General features: G+C 44.1%; 1 protein-coding gene across 1 annotated transcript in view; it reads right to left on the bottom strand.

Annotated features, from left to right (window-relative positions):
* TAX1BP1 (Tax1 binding protein 1) overlaps positions 1–18,075 on the bottom strand; it is a 152,097-nt gene that overhangs the window by 49,324 nt on the left and 84,698 nt on the right. The window lies entirely within an intron of this gene.

Genomic DNA, 18,075 nt, shown 5'->3' with positions numbered 1-18,075 from the left:
GCGGTACATTGCGCAGCCCACGCGGTACATTGCGCAGCCCACGCGGTACATTGCGCAGCCCACGCGGTACATTGCGCAGCCCACGCGGTACATTGCGCAGCCCACGCGGTACATTGCGCAGCCCACGCGGTACATTGCGCAGCCCACGCGGTACATTGCGCAGCCCACGCGGTACATTGCGCAGCCCACGCGGTACATTGCGCAGCCCACGCGGTACATTGCGCAGCCCACGCGGTACATTGCGCAGCCCACGCGGTACATTGCGCAGCCCACGCGGTACATTGCGCAGCCCACGCGGTACATTGCGCAGCCCACGCGGTACATTGCGCAGCCCACGCGGTACATTGCGCAGCCCACGCGGTACATTGCGCAGCCCACGCGGTACATTGCGCAGCCCACGCGGTACATTGCGCAGCCCACGCGGTACATTGCGCAGCCCACGCGGTACATTGCGCAGCCCACGCGGTACATTGCGCAGCCCACGTTGTACATTGCGCAGCCCACGCGGTACATTGCGCAGCCCACGTTGTACATTGCGCAGCCCACGTTGTACATTGCGCAGCCCACGTATATAGCGATGTGGGCATGATATCCCTGTTATAAAACAGAATTAAAATAAAAAATAGTTATATACTCACCTTCCGTTGGATGCATTGCGAAATTACCCAGATGACTTAGCGGTCTCGCGAGACCGCTAAGTCTTCTGGGTAATTTCACAAATGCAGAAGGACAGACAGAAAGACGGAAGTGACTCTTAGACAATTATATAGTAGATTGTTGTTTGGTTTTTTTTTACTTTTAGTCGCAATTTTCATACTGGCCAGCAAGTCAAATACTAATCACTTAGGAGCCTTAGGAGAAATCGGCCATAAAACAGTCTGAACGGTCACATTTTGAGACTTGACAGTTATATGTCAGCTCTGACAACGGTCTGAAAAGTGGATGAAGCTTAGCTAGAGGGAACGCTGCACATCTTACTCCAGCCCGCCCTGGATAAACACCGACACATAGAAACCTACAGCCTTGATTAATAAACCACATATTTCCTGTTCTTTCAGATTAATTTAAAGCGATTACCAAGTTTTTGCCACCTAGTCTGAGAGCTGCATAATGTAGAAGCATAAACCTAGATTACAGAGATGTGTCACTTACTGGGCTGCTTGCAGTAGTTTTCATAAAATCACACTTTTATCAGCAGGAAATTATCACTAGAGGACTAGTAAACCTGCTGCCATGTCCTCCATATAAACGAGCTCTGTGTAACTCTGCCTCCACCACTGATTGGCAGCTTTCTGCCTATGCACAGTGCACTCCGAAAGCTCCCAATTAATGGTGTGGGTAGGGTTATACAGAGATCAGGATTCAGAGAACTGGTGGATCTGCAGAAGATAAAACAGTCATTTTAATCAAAATGGCAGCACATTAGAATGATAGTTTTATGCTGCATAACAGACAGAGCAGCAAGAAACTAGTGACCAATTTCCTATGAAATACCAGTATATATATATTATATTACCTGTCACTTATCTCCTTTAATTTATGGCGACCACAAGACACCTCCCGACGTCTTGCTCAGCTCATACCTTAGTGGGTCAGACTGGTTATAGTGGTTATTAAAAAAAAAAAAAAAAAGAAAAAAAAAAAGAAGCAGCGCAATAATGGTGGGTTATAATGTTATGGCTATAAGCAAATATGACCACTACTGAATTGCTTCTGTGTTTAACCTAGAACTTTCATTCACCCATGAAGCCAATGTGATACATACAAGTTACTCATTTTGCTTTCATTACAAATAGACTATGCCCACCATAAAGACGTGAGTGGCACAGTCATCCCGACAGAGGCCACAAGGCCAAGGAGCCCCATGATACAAGTGCCGCTGGCAGTGAAAGTCTGAATTATCTTGATCTTTTCAGGAGTCAGAAATGGCACTGGACAGTATCCAAGTTAGCTACAAACTATTCAGGTACTATAAAATATAATGAGGGGCTGTGTTTACTCATTAATGGCAAAATCATGCTCGGAGCTACAGTAATTAAGAAGAGAACTTTTACAAGCACCCGGGGGTCGCACAGAGACGCACTGAGGAACAAGTCTTCTTACCAAACTTGCTGCACCTATTTAAAGAGGTTCTCCAACTCACTTTATTTTTAGAAAAATCTTATTACGGCTAAGGCTTTACAGCGGGAATTTAAAAAAAATAGTAATATTATCCAAATGATGCAGACATCCGCAATTTTAATGGAGCAGATGTCAATGTTCTTATATTGATGTTACAAGCTGAATACACAAAAAAAAAATCATTGTCATTTTTTTTTTTTTTAAAATTCAGACAAAACAAAGTGGTGGTGCGCCTGCGCCACGATCAGACAGTGCCGGGGCACCTGCACCACGATCGGACAGTAATGGGGCGCCTGCGCCACGATCGGACAGTGCCGGGGCACCTGCGCCACGATCGGACAGTAATGGGGCGCCTGCGCCACGATCGGACAGTGCCGGGGCGCCTGCGCCACGATCGGACAGAAGTGGTGTGTGTTCACAGTATCAAAGGATAAACTGTACAAGTATAACACAGGCAGATCACCTTAGGACTCTATACTATATAACAATAATAAAATATAACTTCATATAAATTCATATCAATAAAAAATATATATCATAAAGCTTATAATGTGTGAAAACACCCCATCACGAGAGAGACACTGATACCAAAATGGAGACACCACAGGGAGGTGCCTACCCGTTTTATTGCTCAACCGCCCTACCTACCAGCGGAGGTTGGTGCCCTGTATACCTGTGCAATGGCGCCCCCGGCTGTCGACTGCTCACCCTGCTGACCCTACAAGGCCCTGAATGGAACAGAGTAGCAGAAGATTCTTATTCGGAAAGGGATAAAAAAAAATGTGTGCCAGCAGAAGAAGCTAGGGGAAGGTATTAGAATATGAAAATTGTGATCGATCAGACAGCTTCACTGATCTATAGAAGTGGGGATGTACAAAGATACACGGGTCACAGCATAAGATGACTTCGGGCAGCAGAGTATGTAGAGGTCGCCCAGGCTGCCCCTATATATATTTGACTTCCTAGCAGTGGGGGTTGGCACCCTATAATTTCGAGTTTGGCGCCCCCGCTCGTCGGTCACTGTCCCTCCGGTCCCTAACGAATGTGTTATAGAATAAAGTAAAGGGGAGAGGGAAAATATGGATAAAGACCTCAGTGCTCTACAGAGAAAGTGCTGCTGACACCCCCATAGTCGCACAGTTCAGTAAGGAAAATAAAGATGTAATTGTACATAAAAAAAAAAAAAGGACTCCAGTGTGGAAATCCAAAGACGTAATACTCAGGCAGTTAGAGGGAGGAGGAGGATTGTTTATACACAGATACACAAGGAAATAATAGAGCCACATAGAAAAGTGGGTATGGTGTATAGAACCGAGCACAAAGAGTGATATATTGTTTCTACTGTATCAAGTGGATCTAAGGAACCAGACATGGCAGCGTACTTCCTCCCTTCTTCCTCCCTGAAACCACGCAAACGCTCCGCCTACGCCTCCTTGTGTTCTGCGTACCTATCTTTATCATTTGGTACGCAGGGACGTACGCTGTTTGCGGATGCCTCCACATGCGCCGTTTGGACGCTGCTCCGACCGCAACAAAATGCAACATGTTGCGTTCAGCACTGCGTCCAAACGGCGCATGTGGAGGCATCCGCAAACAGCGTACGTCCCTGCGTACCCAATGGCGTGGTTTCAGGGAGGAAGAAGGGAAGAAGTACGCTGCCATCCGTAGCACTCCCGTACGCAAGTCTGAAACCAGCCTAAGCCCTAGTAAAGCACTGAGCTGAAACCTGCCTGTCAGTGGAGGTTGGCACCCTAAGTTTCTGCGGCTGGCACCCCCACTCCGACGACTCTCCCTGATATCCCTAAATAGGAAAAAAAAATACACAATACTCAATACACCCCGTTATCCATGAAAAAAAAAATAGTGAAATTTTTTTTTTAAAAATAAACAATATTATATGTCCTCATTAATGACAATCCCAATACTATAGAGGGCATAGATAAATAGGCTATATGGATAAGTAAAATTTTAGCCTATTATAATATACACTGCTCAAAAAATAAAGGGAACATTTAAACAACAGAATATAACTCCAAGTAAATCAAACTTCTGTGAAATCGAACTGTCCACCTAGGAAGCAACACTGTTTGACAATCAATTTCACATGCTGTTGTGCAAATGGAATAGACAACAGATGGAAATTATTGGCAATTATCAAGACACGCTCAATAAAGGAGTGGTACTGCAGGTGGGGACCACATCTCAGTACCAATGCTTTCTGGCTTATGTTTTGGTCACCTTTGAACGTTGTTTGTGCTTTCACATTCGTGGTAGCATGAGACAGACTCTACAACCCACACAAGTGGTTCAGGTAGTACAGCTCATCCACGATGGCACATCAATGCGAGCAGTGGGCAAGAAGGTTTACTGTGTGTCAGCGTAGTGTCCAGAGGCTGGAGGCGCTACCAGGAGACAGGCCAGTACACCAGGAGACGCGGAGGGGGCCGTAGGAGGGCAACAACCCAGCAGCAGGACTGCCACCTCAGCCTTTGTGCAGAGCACTGCAAAATGACCTCAAGCAGGCCACAAATGTGCATCTGTCTGCACAAATGATTAGAAACTGACTCCATGAGGATGGTCTGAGTGCCCGACGTCCACAGATGGAGGTTGTGCTCACAGCCCAACACCGTGCATTTGCCACAGAACACCAGGATGGGCAAATTCGCCACTGGCGCCCTGTGCTCTTCACAGATGAAAGCAGGTTCACACTGAGCACATGTGACAGACGTGACAAAGTCTGGGGACACCGTGGAGAGCGAGCTGCTGCCTGCAACATCCTTCAGCATGACCAGTTTGGCAGTTGCTCAGTAATGGTGTGGGGTGGCATTTCTTTGGAGGGCTACACAGCCCTCCATGTGCTCGCCAGAGGTAGCCTGACTGCCATTAGGTACCAAGATGAGATCATCAGACCCCTTGTGAGAACATAAGCTGGTGCAGTTGGCCCTTGGTTCCTTCTAATGCAGGACAATGACAGACCTCATGTGGCTGGAGTGTGTCAGCAGTTCCTTCAAGATGAAGGCATTGAAGCGTCTGGACTGGCCTGCCCCTTCCCCAGACCTGAATCCGATTGAACACATCTGGGACATCATGTCTCGCACCATCCACCAACATCACATTGCACCACAGACTGTCCAGGAGTTGGCGGATGCTTTAATCCAGGTCTGGGAGGAGATCCCTCAGGAGACCATCCGCCGCCTCATCAGGAGCCTGCCCAGGCATTGAAGGGAGGTCTTACAGGCACGTGGAGGCCACACACAATACTGAGCATCATTTCCCTGTCTTGAGGCATTTCCACTGAAGTTGGATAAACCTGTAACTTCATTTTCCACTTTGATTTTGAGCATCATTCCAACTCCAGACCTCCGTGGGATATTAGTTGTGATTTATGTTGATCATTTTTAGGTTTTATTGTTCTCAACATATTCCACTATGTAATGAATAAAGATTTTAGTGTTCCCTTTATTTTTTTGAGCAGTGTATATGAAAAAGAATGATGGTATCACAACTATTGTAGCAATGTGGGTAAACAGGATGTAATAGTCATATACTCAAAAAATTACTCTCATTGTCCCACTAGAATAGTGCAGAATCATAACATGGGATCTCATTAATGGCCACTTATCATACCACTATCCATAATAGGACCATAAAAACATACTCAATGTGGCACAGAAAAACATGAGCATATCATAATAGTCACGTACTCATCTGTTTTACAATTCCATCATAGGGATTCCCATGTAGATTAGAACCTCAATCAGGCATCAATAGTATGAAACATTCCTCGCATCGTCTCACTAGAATGCACATAGCAACATGGGATCTCATTGTCAGCCACTAATCAAACAACATCCATAATAGGACTTATATGAGGATGTACCCAACGTGCAAGTGTGCAGCAATGGATGCCTGATTGAGGCCCTTATTCACATGAGCATCTCTGTGATTGATTGAACTGCAAAATACTTCAGCCGCCAGATGAGTATATGACTATTATGATTTACTCATTTGTCTATTTTTGTGCCACTTAGGGTACCGTCACACAGTACCATTTTCATCGCTACGACGGCACGATCCGTGACGTCGCAGCGTCGTATGATTATCGCTCCAGCGTCGTAGACTGCGGTCACACTTTGCAATCACGGCGCTGGAGCGATGCCGAAGTCCCCGGGTAACCAGGGTAAACATCGGGTTACTAAGCGCAGGGCCGCCGGAGGACAGACACCGGAATGTGAGTATGTACTGTTTGTTTTTTTTACGTTTACACTGGTAACCACGGTAAACATCGGGTTACTAAGCGCGGCCCTGCGCTTAGTTACCCGATGTTTACCCTGGTTACAAGCGAACACATCGCTGGATCGGTGTCACACACAACGATCCAGCGATGTCAGCGGGTGATCAAGCGACGAAAGAAAGTTCCAAATGATCTGCTACGACGTACGATTCTCAGCAGGATCCCTGATCGCTGCTGCGTGTCAGACACTGCGATATCGTAACGATATCGCTAGAACGTCACGAATCGTACCGTCGTAGCGATGAAAATGGCACTGTGTGACGGTACCCTTAGAGTACATCCTCGTATAAGTCCTATGATGGATGCTGTTTGATTAGTGGCTGACAATGAGATCCCATGTTGCTGTGTGCATTCTAGTGAGACGATGCGAGGAATGTTTCATACTATTGATGCCTGATTGAGGTTCTAATCTACATGGGAATCCCTATGATGGAATTATAAAACAGATAAGAACATGACTATCATGATATGCTCATGTTTTTCTGTGCCACATTGAGTATGATTTTATGGTCCCATTATGGATAGTGGTATGATAAGTGGCCATTAACGAGATCCCTTACTTATCCATATAGCCTATGTCCTCTATAGTATTGGGATTGTCATTAATGAGGACATATAAAACATTGTTTATTTATTTTTCCAATTTTTTTGAAATTTTTTTCACTAGTCTTTCGGTGTTTTTTTCATGGGTAACGGGGTGTATTGGGACACTTTTTTTTTTTCTATTTAGGGATATCCGGGAGAGCCGTCGAGGAGTGGGAGCGCCAGCCGCAGAAACTTAGGGTGCCAACCTCCACTGTCAGGCAGGTTTCAGCGCAGTGCTTTACTAGGGCTCCTTAGGATACATTGTAATCTTTCCCTGTTGATTCCTTTTTTTTACCTTTTGGAACATTCCTACCTACAAGCTTGAACATTTTTGTAACTTTTGGTCTATTAAAAGCTATATTTTAGAAATCCTTGTTCCTTATGGTTTTGTTGTTTGTCTAAGATCTTACATTATTGCTTGTTTTTTGGTTCCCAGGTGGCAAATATGTAGGTGACTGAAAATCCTTGCCCTTGTTTAGAATGCGGTTGTATTTACACACGTACAATGGAAAGGACATAGAATTTTCTGCCTCCTGCGAATTGGCCCTACGATTATTCCCTATACATACGTGATCAGAGCTGCTCAGGCTGCAGTTTCTGAGGTTCTGAGGCCAATTGTCAGTGTGTGTGATCCAAAACAACCTGCCCATAGTTACCATGCTAAGCTCTTGGAGAAAGACTGAGTCATGTTCCAGAGGTCTTACCTCTGTTAAACACATCAAGAGATACTTTTACATTTTCCGGAGTAAAACACAATCAGGTAACACCCATTTAAAAAATTTAACCAAAGCCGTTATTTCTATATCGTCCACATAAGACAAATTGTAATAAAAAAAAAAAAAATCAACCAGTTAGGGTACATGTGTTTTTTTTTGTTGCTTTTCCAAGCCTACATTGGGTTTATGGACGTCTGCCATGTAAACCACCCTCATGCCAGATATTGGTGTAACAATAATGAACTCTTCCTTCACAGAGAGGTTATCCGAGCCTCTCCGGCAGTAGTACTTATACATGATATGGCTCTGCAGTAACCATATAGCATTTTCCGATTGTCTCGGTAGTATGCCCATGTCATCTCACCCGCCCATGTCATCTCACCCGCTGAAAGCAAGCTCTAATGAATTGGCAAGGACTAAATGACTGTGTAATAGAATACAATACGAGTGTTTTCATAAGGCCAAAATTAAATGTGCTTCTCCCCCTGGGAAAAAAATAAAAAATTATTCCCATTAATCCCCAACAATAAATCTATGCTAGTGTCAGCATAAACAACAAAGGAGGGCACAAGCATTCATAGGTCTCACGTGTATGGATACCTGTACAGTCCATTTACACTACACAATTATCAAGAACGAGTGTTCCGAAAAAGGCCCGTTCATGGTATCCTTAGAGTCTAAACAAGCTGCCAATGAAGGCACGTTTGTGATCTCTCTGCAGCATTCACCCTTATGGATCACCAGCTCCTCCTCATTATGCTCCGCTCTATAGGGCTCATGGATCCTGTTCTCTCCTGGTTCTCCTCCTACCTCGCTGACTGCTCCTTCACTGATTGTTTTGCTGGCTCCTCTACCCTTTACTGTCGGGGTTCCTCAGGGTTCAGTCCGAGCCCACACCTTTTCTTCTGTGAGGGGTTGCCACTAGTGATGAGCAAATATACTCGTTACTTGAGATTTCCTGAGCACGCTCGGGGGTCCTTCAAGTATTTGTTAGTGCTCGGAGATTTAGTTTTCTTCATCTCAGCTGAATGATGTCATGTCGGACGCTGTTCAGACCAGGTCGTCCGACAGACAGCAGTAATTCCGCTTTTATCCACTATGCGCTCATTGGCGTCGGCTAGATTTTATCTAGCTGGTCCGGGGTTAATTTACCTAGTGCTCGGATTGGAAGCTGGGCCATGCCCACTGCCTTTAAATAGTTCTCCTGAACATTGGGCGTCGCCGATTATAGCTTCTGTCTTGTGCGTGGTTATCTCGGTTTGGAGTTGTGAGCTAAGTAGTTGGAGTATCGTTGCTGGTGGTGTATTTCCCTTTGTCTTATTTTCTCCTTCCCATATTTGTATTTGTTTTGCCCTTTGCATTTATAGTGTATTCCTGAGTGACTGCGGCGTGGTGCTTATTTTTCCGTTATCCTTGTCTGTGCTAACTGTGGGTATTGGAGTGTGGTCTCTTCACTGGTGGGGAGGGTGGTGGTTTCAGCCTAGGGTTGAAACAGGAGATAGGGTGAGGGTGGAGGCCCAGACATGCACACCATCAGTATAAACTCTGGGAGAGGGTCAGTCAGGGTTTCCCTAGTCTGAGGGAAATCGCAGGGGCCCGGGTTATCAGCTCTTTCCTACCTAGGTCTCCCGTGACAAATGATTTACAGCTACTAGCCAGGCTGAGTACATGTGGGAGTTGACTGGTTGCTAGTGAATCCCCACATGTAATCAAGCTGGCTAACAGATGTAAATCATTCAGCTGCGCCAAGGAAAACTAAATCTCCGAGCACTAAAAAATACTTGGAGGTCACCCGAGTGGAAATCTCAAGTAACGAGTATATTCGCTCATCACTAATTGCCACGCTTAGCTGCTTCCTCAGGTAGACGCAGGAACACTTTGGTGGTAAAACACCTGCTGGTTTATTAAAGTCCACATAGACCAAGGCAGGCTTCAGAAAACAAAAAAACAGAGCCTTCCTGGCTTAATTGAAAAACAGAACAAAAAGTTCAACAGAGTCCTCTCTCTGCAGGTACCTGCAGACACCACACACTGACCTCAGCTCCTCCTTAGAGCTACATGGGAGTGCTTCCTCTCCCAAGACACACACAGACTGAACTACAGGTCCAGATTTTATATCACATGTACCGGTCACGTGATCATGACCTCACTGCAGGTCCTCAAGCACTTGCAGGTCCTGCAGGTAAAGGGGTGCGGTGAGCACCCTCCCACCCACAACGTGGGTGCTCACATAAAACCGGCCCATTTAACTCTGTACATGGGCCTCTCAGCACCTAGTGTGCTAGAAACACAAAAACATTCCAGTTTCACATCACTGACTGCTGCATGCGCAGTGACACGTACCTCCCTTCCTCTACAATGCCAGTTACTCTGTCACACAACCTATACAGGTCCTTCTCAAAAAATTAGCATATAGTGTTAAATTTCATTATTTACCATAATGTAATGATTACAATTAAACTTTCATATATTATAGATTCATTATCCACCAACTGAAATTTGTCAGGTCTTTTATTGTTTTAATACTGATGATTTTGGCATACAACTCCTGAAAACCCAAAAAACCTGTCTCAAATTAGCATATCAAGAAAAGGTTCTCTAAACGACCTATTACCCTAATCTTCTGAATCAACTAATTAACTCTAAACACATGCAAAAGATACCTGAGGCTTCTAAAAACTCCCTGCCTGGTTCATTACTCAAAACCCCCATCATGGGTAAGACTAGCGACCTGACAGATGTCAAGAAGGCCATCATTGACACCCTCAAGCAAGAGGGTAAGACCCAGAAAGAAACTTCTCAACAAATAGGCTGTTCCCAGAGTGCTGTATCAAGGCACCTCAATGGTAAGTCTGTTGGAAGGAAACAATGTGGCAGAAAACGCTGTACAACGAGAAGAGGTGACCGGACCCTGAGGAAGATTGTGGAGAAGGACCGATTCCAGACCTTGGGGAACCTGAGGAAGCAGTGGACTGAGTCTGGTGTGGAAACATCCAGAGCCACCGTGCACAGGCGTGTGCAGGAAATGGGCTACAGGTGCCGCATTCCCCAGGTAAAGCCACTTTTGAACCATAAACAGCGGCAGAAGCGCCTGACCTGGGCTACAGAGAAGCAGCACTGGACTGTTGCTAAGTGGTCCCAAGTACTTTTTTCTGATGAAAGCAAATTTTGCATGTCATTCGGAAATCAAGGTGCCAGAGTCTGGAGGAAGACTGGGGAGAAGGAAATGCCAAAATGCCTGAAGTCCAGTGTCAAGTACCCACAGTCAGTGATGGTGTGGGGTGCCATGTCAGCTGCTGGTGTTGGTCCACTGTGTTTCATCAAGGGCAGGGTCAATGCAGCTAGCTATCAGGAGATTTTGGAGCACTTCATGCTTCCATCGGCTGAAATGCTTTATGGAGATGAAGATTTCATTTTCCAGCACGACCTGGCACCTGCTCACAGTGCCAAAACCACTGGTAAATGGTTTACTGACCATGGTATTACTGTGCTCAATTGGCCTGCCAACTCTCCTGACCTGAACCCCATAGAGAATCTGTGGGATATTGTGAAGAGAAAGTTGAGAGACGCAAGACCCAACACTCTGGATGAGCTTAAGGCCGCTATTGAAGCATCCTGGGCCTCCATAACATCTCAGCAGTGTCACAGGCTGATTGCCTCCATGCCACGCCGCATTGAAGCAGTCATTTCTGCCAAAGGATTCCCGACCAAGTATTGAGTGCATAACTGAACATTATTTTTTGATGGTTTTTTTGTTTGTTATTAAAAAACACTTTTATTTGATTGGACGGGTGAAATATGCTAATTTATTGAGACAGGTTTTTTGGGTTTTCAGGAGTTGTATGCCAAAATCATCAGTATTAAAACAATAAAAGACCTGACAAATTTCAGTTGGTGGATAATGAATCTATAATATATGAAAGTTTAATTGTAATCATTACATTATGGTAAATAATGAAATTTAACACTATATGCTAATTTTCTGAGAAGGACCTGTATACTACCCCAATTGGACAAACCATCAGCAGATTTGGTTTCCAGTACCATTTCCATGCTGATGACACCCAATTATACACCTCTACTCCTGATATCCCTCCTGCATTATTACAGAATACCAGTGAATGTCTGTGGTCTCTAACAGAAACTAAAACCGAATCTGTCCAAGACTGAACTCCTTGTGTTTCCTCCCTCTCCTAACCTACCTAATCCCAATATTGCCGGTTCCGTGTGCGGCTCCACTATTACTCCCCAGTAGCACACCTGCTGTCTTGGGGCTATAATAGACTCAGTTCTCTCAATCGCTCCCTATATCCAATGACTGGCCCGCTCATGTCACCTGTACCTCAAAAACACCTCTAGAATTTGACCTTTTCTTACTTTTGACTCTGCAAAAACTCTTAAGGTACCTTCACACTAAGCGACGCTGCAGCGATACAAACAACGATGCCGATCGCTGCAGCGTCGCTGTTTAGTCGTTGTGTGGTCGCTGGAGAGCTGTCACACAGACAGCTCTCCAGCGACCAACGATGCCGAAGTCCCCGGGTAACCAGGGTAAACATCGGGTTACTGAGCGCAGGGCCGCGCTTAGTAACCCGATGTTTACCCTGGTTACCATCGTAAATGTAAAAAAAAAAAAAACACAGTACATACTCACATTCCGGTGCCCGGCGTCCGCTTCCCTGCACTCCTCCTGCATCCTGTGTCAGCGCCGAACATCTCCGGCATCTCCCACAGAGCAGAGCGGTGACGTCACCGCTCTGCTTTACGGCCGGCACTTACACAGGATGCAGGAGGAGTGCAGGGAAGCGGACGCCGGGCACCGGAATGTGAGTATGTGTTTTTTTTTTTTTACTTTTACAATGGTAACCAGGGTAAACATCGGGTTACTAAGCGCTGCCCTGCGCTTAGTAACCCAATGTTTACCCTGGTTACCAGTGAAGACATCGCTGGATCGGTGTCACACACACCGATTCAGCGATGTCAGCGGGAGATCCAGCGACGAAATAAAGTTCTGGACTTTCAGCAACGACCAGCGATCTCACAGCAGGATCCTGATCGCTGCTGCCTGACAAACACAACGATATCGCTAGCCAGGACGCTGCAACGTCACCGATCGCTATCGTTATCGTTGTAAAGTCGCTTAGTGTGAAGGTACCTTTACTGCAGCTCTTATTCAGTCTCATCTGGACTATTGTAACTCTCCACTAATCTCTCTCCCTCTTACCAAACTCTCCCCTCTCCAATCCAACCTGATCTTATATGTTCCATGTAGTAAAATATTTTTGGCAATGTTGGCCAAAGTCTTCAAGGGAAAAAAAAAACAAACATCCAAACCCAAGTCAAACAATGAAATATTGATATGTCATTTTCAGATACACTGGCACCAAGTGATCCCTCTAAACCGGAGATAATCAGACTGTTACAGACCAGTGCTAATAATCCGTGTGTGGTGTAAAACGAGAGAACAGATGAAACCTGTGCATGTTGTTTGTGGTAGGAGTGACAGAAAGTAATACTAGACCACAACGTCCAATATTTCAGCTTTATCAACCCTTGAGAGTGAATTTGTTGGTGGGTTTACTGACTTTTAGTGGAATGTTTAACAGTAATTGTCCTACAGTTTAAGTTAAAAAAAAAATCAGGTTTAAATTTTCTATATCTATAATAAAAAATCAGAAATCTTACAATTTTCCCACTTCCTCTTAGTTCAGTAGCTCTCCTTCTCAATTTTACAATGACTTTCAGCAAGATAAAAGCATGCTTAGAAAGCTCTCTTGTAGAAGTTAATGAGTCAGAGCAAGCGTCCTGTGGTCTATGTCCATGGAAAAGTGAGCTGCTCACAGCAGGAAGTGAGGGTCTATTGTTAAGGTACCTTCACACTAAGCGACTTTGCAGCGAGAACGACGACGATCCGTGACGTTGCAGTGACTTTGCAGCGTCCTGGATATCGATCTCGTTGTGTTTGACACGCAGCAGCGATCTGGATCCCGCTGTGATATCGCTGGTCGGAGCTAGAAGTCCAGAACTTTATTTCGTCGCTGATCACCCGCTGTCATCGCTGGATCGGCGTATGTGACGCCGATCCAGCGATGTGTTCACTTGTAACCAGGGTAAATATCGGGTTACTAAGCGCAGGGCCGCACTTAGTAACCCGATATTTACCCTGGTTACCATTGTAAAAGTAAAAAAAACAAAACAGTACATACTCACATTCTGATGTCTGTCACGTCCCCCGGCGTCCACAGGGTTACGCGCTGCTGCTCAGAGCTTCCTGCACTGACTGTGTCAGCGCCGGCCATAAAGCAGAGCACAACGGTGACGTCACCGCTGCGCTCTGCTTTACTGCTGGCGCTGACACATTCAGTGCAGGAAGCTCTCGGCAGCAGCGCGTAACCCTGTGGACGCCGGGGGACGTGACAGACATCAGAATGTGAGTATGTACTGTTTTGTTTTTTTTACTTTTACAATGGTAACCAGGGTAAATATCGGGTTACTAAGCGTGGCCCTGCACTTAGTAACCCGATGTTTACCCTGGTTACCCGGGTGCTGCAGGGGGACTTCGACATCGTTGAAGACAGTTTCAACGATGCCGAAGTCGTTCCCCTGATCGTTGGTCGCTGGAGAGAGCTGTCTGTGTGACAGCTCCCCAGCGACCACACAACGACTTACCAACGATCACGGCCAGGTCATATCGCTGGTCGTGATCGTTGGTAAGTAGTTTAGTGTAACGGTACCCTTAGGCTTAGGGGCCAGTGTGAGAATTCAAGGTTTATTATATCAATAATATTTCAATTTCCATAAAACCTAATTTATACAACAAGCGATTTCCTGATAAATGGGATGTTTAACTCAATACTGAAAAAAAAAAAAAAAAGTGTAAAAAATAAAACTACAAAGCCATAAAACCAATGCACATCCTTATCCCTCACCTCTTTGATTCTCTACTAATCCAACAATGATTGTCGGACAGTCATTCTGGCCTGATGCTTGTAAAATACTACTACATTGGGGTGAACTGGAGAGGGGAAGGTGAGTGGGGTTTTTTGGGGAGGTGGGTAAATTTTTTTCTTTTTGTTTTATACACTTTTTTTTAAAGTTGTAGTTTTTTGTAGGGTGACCTAGCACATCAAACAATGAGTATCAACCTAATCATTTGATGATCAAGATAAACACAAGTGTAAAATAGATTTGGTAAGTGTAAAACAGAAGTATACACAATGGGGGGCTAAATTATTGTAAAATGAATCTATCGTACAAGATAGCAGACAGATGAGAGCACAGTAGCTCAGGGGTTAACATGGTTTCCTTGCAGCGCTGGGGTCCTGGGAGTCTGTATACTTTCTCCAAGTTTGCCTGGGTTTCCTCCTACACCACAAAGCCACACTAATAGGAGATTAAGATTGTGAGCCCCAACGGGAACAGTGAGGACGATGCTGTGGAATATGATGGCGCTATATAAACAAGGAAAAATTTGCACGAGTGCGGTTTTAAAACTTAACTTTTACTAGTCAGTTCCTAAATAGAGGTTCAACACCTCTGTAAAATGATGTGCGAAATAGCGATACCAACACACAATACAATTAATATATAACAGATCGTTCAACTCCCTGATCGGGAAGATATGTTTATGACACGAGTCACACATATGAAAACTCATGCACACAAGCAGAGAGTGCAAATCCCTGTTTGAGAGAACATATCCATGACTTTGGTCAAAAAAGGGCTAGCCTAACATTTACTGAACATAGCATGCAGATACAGGAACTGGCTATAGGCCACATATACAATGGGCATTGCAGAATAAAAGGAACAGTCTCACCACATACTGTATTCCTTTTTCTGCGGTCTCCAGAGGGGGTCCCGGTATTATCCCGGTCAGTCCGTTATTAGGCTGATCCTGGCATCCGAGACTCCCGCCTTTACAAGGGCAGTCCACAGAGAGCCCTGACCACTAGCCAGCCCTGGACTGACCCTGTGTGCCTCCCCAACATGTTTCCTCAACACCTTGATTATCAGCTGAAAGGCTCGTGTATGTCCCTATCAGGAGTAACCGGGCATCCCATCCCTCCACCCAGGGATATCAGAAAGGCAATGGCCAGCATCAGCCAGGGTTGCCAGGACTCCTGTGGTTGGCATTGCTGGATGGGCCGCACTCATAGCAAGTGAGCACTTCTGCCACACCTTCTATGGAGACTATTGACATAAAACAAAATGTTTTTTTTTTTTTTAAATATATATTATAATATATATATATATATATATATATATATATATATATATATATATATATATATATATATATATATATTTATATTCTGAAAAAGCAGGCAGCACTCCAGTTTTCAAGAAAATATGCAGGACTTTAATGAACCCACATGTCTCAGCAACGTTTCGGCTCAACTGAGCCTTTCTCAAGCCTTGAGAAAGGCTCAGTTGAGCCGAAACGTTGCTGAGACATGTGGGTTCATTAAAGTCCTGCATATTTTCTTGAAAACTGGAGTGCTGCCTGCTCTTTCAGAATATTGATTGGAGACGACCGGTGGACGGGTGGTCTATGGGCATTGCACCTGAAGCTAAGTATAGGAGTTGTGCTGTTCCAATTTTTCGGGTATTATATATATATATATATATATATATATATAACGTATGTTAAAAAGCACCCCCCATTCAAAATTTTAAAAAGAAACAAAAAAAAACATTTGATATCGCCGCGTTCAGAAGTGCCTGATCAATATATAAAATGAATTAATCTGATCTGGAAACGGTGTAACGAGAAAAAAAAAATCTAAATGCCAGAATTCTGGGGGTTTTTTGGTCACCGCAACATTGCATTAAAATGCAATAACGGGCGATTAAAAGATTGTATCGGCACAAAAATAACATCAATAGAAAAAAAAAATTAAGCCCCCACACAGCCACAGATCACAAAAAATGGAGATGCTACAGGTCTCGGAAAATGGCACCTACAGCTGCCAATAGCAGCACAAATGCCTAATGCTGCCTCCACCATGCTTCACTGTGGATATGGTGCTCTTTTGCTGATAAGAGTGTTGACTTTGTGCCAAACATACCTTTTGGAATTAAAACCATGCTTTCTCACATGCCTCTGCCAGACTTAATATTAGGTTTTGGCAAAGCACAACTGGGCTTGAATATTTTTCTCTGTACGAAAAGTCTTCCGTCCTGACACCTTAGCAGACAGGTCAGGCATATGAAGAATATGGGAGATTGTTATCACATACAGCAAACAACTAGTACTGGCCAGGAATTCTTGCAGCTCCTTTAATGCTTCTGTTGGCCTGCTGGCAGCCTAGCAAGACCAATTTTCTTCTAGTCTTTGCATCAATTTTTAAGGGATTGTGTTCCATTGTATATCAAATACTTTGCAGAAAAATGTGTATTTGTACCCTTCTCCTGACTAATAACTATCAACAATGAGATCCCTTTGCTGTGTTGTAAGCAGTTTACAGACCACGGCTTTTGCAATAAAATGTAACTAAGAAAACGTCAGGAAACTCGTGCTAGAACAGCTACCCTTTATATGGGGTTAATTACAATCATTGAATGATGGCAGCGGTGCTCTGACTACTATTGTACATGAGTGTAAACGTGATTGGCTAATTCTTATGCACCCACATTACTTTAGCGTATTATTTTTTATTTCCACCCTCAAAACAATTTGAGTTTTGCTTCTGACTTGACTTATACAGTTTACAGGTAACATTAAAAGGGTAGAAAAAGTTCTGAAATTGTATTCTATTTTTTTTACATGACAAAACACTGGCATTTTAAACACCCTTGTTAAATCCACAAGTCAACAATGGCCAGTTTTTGCTCTTTTTTTTATTTTTTAATTTTATTCCCACTGCTCCCCTTAACTCCTTCATGACCCAGCCAATTTTGGCCTTAATGACCTTGCCGTTTTTTGCAATTCTGACCAGTGTCCCTTTATGAGGTAATAACTCAGGAACGCTTCAACGGATCCTAGCGATTCTGAGATTGTTTTTTCGTGACATATTGGGCTTCATGTTAGAGGTAAATTTAGTTCGATAATTTTTGAGTTTATTTGTGAAAAAAACGGAAATTTGGCGAAAATGTTGAAAATTTCACAATTTTCACATTTTGAATTTTTATTCTGTTAAACCAAAGAGTTATGTGACACAAAATAAATAACGTTTCCCACATGTCTACTTTACATCAGCACAATTTTGGAAACAAATTTTTTTTTTTTTGCTAGGAAGTTATAAGGGTTAAAATTTGACCAGTGATTTCTCATTTTTACAACAAAATCTACAAAACCATTTTTTTTTAGGGACCACCTCACATTTGAAGTCATTTTGAGGGTTCTATATGGCTGAA

This window comes from Ranitomeya variabilis, chromosome 6, assembly GCF_051348905.1.
Source record: "Ranitomeya variabilis isolate aRanVar5 chromosome 6, aRanVar5.hap1, whole genome shotgun sequence".
NCBI lineage: Eukaryota > Metazoa > Chordata > Amphibia > Anura > Dendrobatidae > Ranitomeya > Ranitomeya variabilis.
Note: the sequence above shows the minus strand (reverse complement) of the source record. Positions and strands in the feature narration are given on the sequence as shown.